This window comes from Myotis brandtii, unplaced genomic scaffold (genome assembly GCF_000412655.1).
Source record: "Myotis brandtii unplaced genomic scaffold, ASM41265v1 scaffold931, whole genome shotgun sequence".
Taxonomy (NCBI): Eukaryota; Metazoa; Chordata; class Mammalia; order Chiroptera; family Vespertilionidae; genus Myotis; species Myotis brandtii.
Window position 1 is genome coordinate 2044593 of NW_005371843.1, and position 5993 is coordinate 2050585.

The window sequence follows — 5993 nt, forward strand, 5'->3', positions numbered from 1 at the left end:
GCTCAGGGCATGAATTTGGGGCGGGGGGGAGGGAGAGGAGGAGGAGGAAATAAAGTGGGGGGTGTCTGCAACTTAGGCCTGCCTCCCACCACCCCAACCTCCGCCCCCGCGGCCACCTTCCACTTTATAATTGGCCGCCCGCTGCCTGTCCTTTCCTCTTATCTGATCCAGGGCGCCCAGCGGGAGGGGAGTGGTGGAGGGGAGGCAGCAGCTCGGGGCAGACGGGAGTAGGAGCTGGAGAGGGAGAGGGTGAGGGAGGGAGGGAGGAAGAGAGGAGAGAGGCTAATTAAAAGGGGCCCTAGGCGGGAAGCGAGTGAGAGTCGTGCGCTGCCAAGAACGAACTCGCCGCGGAACTTGGATCTTCCCTGCGCGCCAGGAGGTCTCCAACCTGGGCTGGAACCTCGCCCTGCACAGGTCAGTTCCCATCTTTCTCTGCCTTTCCCCGGGTTGGCTTTGAAAAGTCTATTCGTGCGGAAGGAAAAGTGGAGAGGGCGAGCCACCTGCAGATGCAATGCAATTTCTTGGACTTTGGCGCGCGCCCTGGATGGCCCGGGGACCTTTGGGTGGGATGAGACCGTGCACCCGAAGCCTCCTCTGGGGGGGTCACTGCGCAGGGAGCTTGGACGCGCCGAGTGACGTGACCGCAAGGGCAGTGACGGTGCCGTGTTTTGCTCCAGGAGTTTTTCTCTGCACTGGGGTGCTGTGAGCGTGCGGCGGGAAGAAGAGGGTCGGGTCTGGCTTCGAGACGGTGGCGAAGCCAGAATTTCCCAGTAGAACCGGCTGAGTTAAGGCGGCAGTCTGGTGAAAAGGGGGCGTAGGAACTTGTCTTGGAGAGCTGTATATACATAGAAAGCATGCTGTTTTTATTTAGACTGTATTGGGGATCACTTGAGAGAGCAGTCGATGGAGATCATGGGGGACAACTCACCCAGGCACTGCTTGGTTCCACCACCGGTTAGCGCTGGAGGCAAAGAGGACCTCCAGGTGGAGCGCGTGGATGCAGGATGCTGGTGGGAGCCGCGCGTCCACGTCTCTGCCTTCCAGATGCTTTGCGCGTTTTGCTTCGGGTGCAGCTTTGAGATGCACCACCAGGCTGTGTTGTTGGAAGGTCCTCTCTGTCCGGCTTTTCCACCCCTCCCCCCACTTTATCCCTCTGGACGCCTGCCTGCCTCCAGCCTCCTAGTCGGCGGCCTCTGGGCCAGGATGCATCCCGTGCGTGCGTGAGCCGAGCTTTGGCGTGCAGTGCGCACAAGCAGGTTAGGGCCGGGCCCAGAGGAGCCCGCGCGGGGCCACTAGGTAAGGCTGGGCTCCGTCTGCATGTCCAGACCACAGGCACTCAGCCTTAGGAGCTGGGTTCCTGGGTCCTCTGAGGGAAGCACGCCCTCTGGTGCGGGAGCTAGCTCAGCGCTGACCTGGGGTCGCCCCTTCTGCTTAGACTTCTACTTAAGGAAAGTGCCCAAATGGGGCTTGTGTGCAGCTCTCACAGAGGCCCGGATTTCCCCCTGAGAATCGCTTCTCGAACCGCTACCGAGAGCCCCATTCCCTTTGGAAGTTTTGGACCCCCCTCTGGAAGTTTCTGAGAGTCCGCTGCTGGCAGCAGCTGAAGGAGATGGGAGGGAACGGGAACAAAGAAATGTGGGGATAAGACTTTGGTGGCTCTGTAGGGAGCAGAAATGGAAAGCAGTTTCCCTGGTGTTTTCCTGTTAAAGGCTCTGGGGCTCCTCACCTCTGGAGGAAGGACTGGGGCACTTCCCAGTTGCAGCAGGTGATAAAGAGGCCCTAGGCAAATCCAGGAAACAGGCTTAAGCTGGGGGCAATGAGGAGAACCGGTGTGCTTTTCTCAGGAGGTGGTCCTCTTCCACCCAGAGAACTCACTGGTAAATGTAGATGAATGAATGAATGAATGAATGAATAGCACTTGGATTTTCAGTTGTTCCAAAAGAGCAATGTGGACGGATTTCCTCTGTACATGTCCCCAGTGTGTGGTTACTGTAAGACAAGCTTTAGGGTAGTTTTTTAAAAAATAGCTTTATTGAGATATACTTCATATACCATATAGGTGTACCATTCTGAGGTTTTTTAGTGTTTTCACAGAGTTGTGCAACCATCACCACAATCTGTTTTAGAGCACTTTTATCACTCCAAAAGGAAACCCCGTACCTGTTAGCAGTAACTCCCCATTTCTTCTCAACCTGCTCTCCCCCACCCACCCAGCCCCTGGCAACCACTAATCTACTTTCTGTTGACATTTCATGTAAATGGAAGCATGCAATATGTGTGTGGTCCTTCGTGACTGGCTTCTTTCACCTAGCAAACTGTTTCCAAGGTTTATCCATGATGTTCAGGATTCTCTCTCTGCAAACACTGGGCAGGCATCTCCTCCTGCCTGGGGAGCCCTGAGCCAGGACCTGAACCTCCACTGCAGCCCTGACCTCCTGGGGGTCCCTTTGATAGGATAGGAGTCACACTGGTGAGGCTTCCTAGTAATTCCCTGGATGGGATTAGTTGGAACCATTAGAATTCCTGGAGCAGTTTTGGGTGGGTTCCAAGCTTCAGGGTTGATGGGAGGAGCCCTTTGGCCCTTATCCTGCTGCTAACGGTCCAGACGAGGACTTCAAAGAACTTTGGGGGCCTTCTGTGCATGACTTGGTCTTCAGAACCAGCCAGGGCTGGCCTTAAGAATGGGCTGAGCGAACTGGTATTGTTTGAGGGGAACTGGGGTAGCCCCAGTCCACCAGAGAGGCCCTTTGGAGGTGTGCTCTCTTTGGCTTTTAAATACTTCCTCGTGTCGCTTAGTAAAACACACACAGGCTCACACAGAGTGAAATGCAAAGCCTGTTTCAGCTGACAGTCTCTGCAGTTACATGGCTCTGGAGGCACATTTGCTGTCAGTTAATCCAAACGCAGCCAGATGACTGCTGTTTCCTGGCCCTTCGAGTGTAACCTAAGATTCCTTTCAAGGACAAGGTCCTGCCTGAATTGCTGCAGGCTGAGGTGGTGCTGTTTGAGCACCACTGAGCTAACAAAATATCTCGGATTATGAGTTTGTAGAGAACAAGGTCGTTGGTAAATGCATTGGATGGTTCCTGGGGGGAACAGAGAGGCCAGCCAGTGGGAGGAGGGGATAGGGAAGAGGAAAGTGACAAAAGCAAACTTCCTCCTTAGTGCTGGATGTCAGGAAAACAATCTCTTCTTGCTCCTTCTGTAACTAAATAAAATGCGGCAGGGATCCAGTTACTCTTCTATGTAAAATAAGCCTTAAATGAACACCAAACCTCATCCTGTTCCAGTGGGGTGGTGGGTGTGTGTAGTGGAATTGCTGGCTTTTTATATATATATTTACTTATTTATTGAGAACCTATTGAGTTATCTGCCCTTTCCTTTTCAGAAATATACTTGTTCCCAATTAAGAAATCACTGAGCTTCAGGGATATAAACTACCTTGCCTGGGGTCACAACACCAGCCAGGGACAGCTATCTGATTAAGAAAAGTCTATATGAGGTTTGAACTCAGATCCCTTTGGAATTGGTCTCCATCAGCTTCTTGGAGGATGGTGGGAGAGGGGCATGTGACTGGAAATGGATGATGTCCACGGAGGCCATATAATCTATATTTGAAACAGGGGATGGAAGGCAGACAGATATGGGTGAAATCTAAACCAGCTCATCTGTGTCTCATCCACGTTCCTTAATATTTCTGAGCTTCTCATCCAGAAAATGGTAGAATAGCAGTCATGTTAGAGGGTTGTAAAATCTGAGATCATCTAGTACAGAGCCTCAAAGACAAAAATGCTTACTCTTGTCTCCTGCTTCTTTACTTCTTTCCATTCTTTTTTCCCCTTTTACCACTTTCCCCATCTCTCTTTCTCTGCTTGCTTACTGATTGATTGATTGATTGCAGGGATTGTGACAAGAAAGGCAATGGGAAGTTCTGAGATCTGAGTGTCTATTTAAGTCAGGCCCCAGAATCTAGACTCCCCATGTCTTCAAGGCAATTCCTTATCAATGTTCTTGGCACTCTTTTCTGCCAATTGGGCGTTTGTTGGTGGAGCTAGCCTGGCAGGTGTCCCTGACTCTGAATGTTAGGGATCAGTGCTTGGTCTCTTTTCTACAAGAAATGATCAGAGATGTTTATGAAAACTGATCCAGGAGGCTGGGCTTTGCTGAGTTGGTTTGAGTGTCTCTAGTTATAGGATGTGCTATAACTAGGGATACTCAGGGGACTCTATTGAATAAAGATCTGCTCCTGGGTGGTTTTCTGTCTGATATTATAGAGAGGAGCTCACTGAATTGATATATAAAAATGACATTCTACTGCAGGTCTGTTTTTCATTCCATTCTTCCTCTACTTCCAAGTCCTGCCTCCTGCCATGTACTGAAACTGTGCTAAGCACTCAAAATGCAGTGGAGAATAAACCACTTTGGTAGATAGAAATGCAAATGGCCAATTACAATGCAGTCTTAAGTGCTCCAGGATGGAATAGAAAGGTTACTATTGACGGAAACACAGGAGGAGCATCTGGCCCAGACTTGGAAGATCAAGGAAGGCTGTGCGAAGGATGGGGTGTCTTTGCTGAGAAGTGGGGCCACCCTTTGTATTACTTATAGGTATAGGTCAGTGGCCGGCAAACTCATGAGTCAACAGAGCCAAATATCAACAGTACAATGATTGAAATTTCTTTTGAGAGCCAAATTTTTTAAACTTAAACTATATAGGTAGGTACATTGTTATTAACTTAATTAGGGTACTCCTAAGGCTTAGGAAGAGCCACACTGAAGGGGCCAAAGAGCCGCATGTGGCTCGCGAGCTCCAGTTTGCCGACCACGGGTATAGGTGGTAGAACATTCCTGAGTCAGGGAGCTGTCACTCCAATTTGCCATACTTTTGGGATGTTTTAGCCTTTTATGGTGCAGAATTTAGAGCACCCAGTTTAAGACTGAGCAGTATTTCTGCTGGTTTCCAGTCAAATCTCTTGCATTTGAATAATCCATAGGTCTTCCTGTGAATGTGGGAAAGGTGGTTCCTCTGGGCAGGCCTGTGCCTTTCGGAGAAGAAAACAGCACCCCTTCCTCTGGGTAACACAGCTTTGCATACAAGTTTGAGAGCATAATGTCTGCCAATTTCAAGCATCACTCACCCTAGGCCAAGTGCAAATTGTGCAGTGCGTCCACTGTGAACTCTACACATCACCCCTGATCATTCAATTTACTTTTCATTAAATCCATCAATATTTATTGTTTGCCCATTATGTACTTTGAACCTTTATTTATTTATTTTGTTTATCCTCGCCCAAAGGATATTTTTTTCCATTGATTTTTATAGAGAGTGGAAGGGAGAGAGGGAGAGAGAGAGAGAGAGAGAGAGAGGGGGAGAGAGGGAGAGAAACATCCATGTGAGAGACACACATCAATTGGTTGCCTCCTACACATACCCTGACTAGGGACAGGGATTGAATCTGCAACCCAGGTATGTGCCTTTGACCAGGAATTGAACCCATGACCCTTCGGTGCATGGGTTAAAAGTCTAACCACTTAGCAACACCAGCCATTAATTGTGGGTTAAACTGTCCATTTAGATGTCTTATAGTACCCAAGACCCTAAAGATAAAAATAGTTACTGAGGCCATAAAATTAACTGAAGAATTATAGTGGAATAAGGGGCAGATGCAATCCATTGGAGGTCTAGTTGGTGGGGGATCTCAGCCAGTGCTATTCAAATTGTCATCTGCTGAATTTTGTGCCCATTTACAAACTGTTACTTCCTCCTCATGAGATAAAATTGCTTCAGGATGTAAATCAAATATGTTACTAAGCACACTGTTAGTTCAGCTGAGATATTTTTTCATGGCAAAACTTTTTTGATGAAGGAAGCAAGACAATGTACTAATTAACATATATACTAATAAAAGCATAATATGCTAATTAGACCAGATAGCCGAACCACCTTCCGGACGTCATTCCGAACGTCATTCCGGATGAAGATGAGGTGGTGG

At 48.8% G+C, this 5993-nt stretch overlaps 1 protein-coding gene across 3 annotated transcripts in view; it reads left to right on the forward strand.

Moving 5' to 3' along the window:
- Window positions 1-222: 222 nt before the first annotated feature.
- Window positions 223-5993, forward strand: part of COL14A1 (collagen, type XIV, alpha 1) — a 175395-nt gene continuing 169624 nt past the window's right edge. For all 3 annotated transcript variants that reach the window (XM_014533053.1, XM_005885872.2, XM_014533054.1), the window contains exon 1: window positions 223-414. The gene's annotated coding sequence lies outside the window, so the exon portion shown is untranslated. The remainder of the gene's footprint in view (window positions 415-5993) is intronic.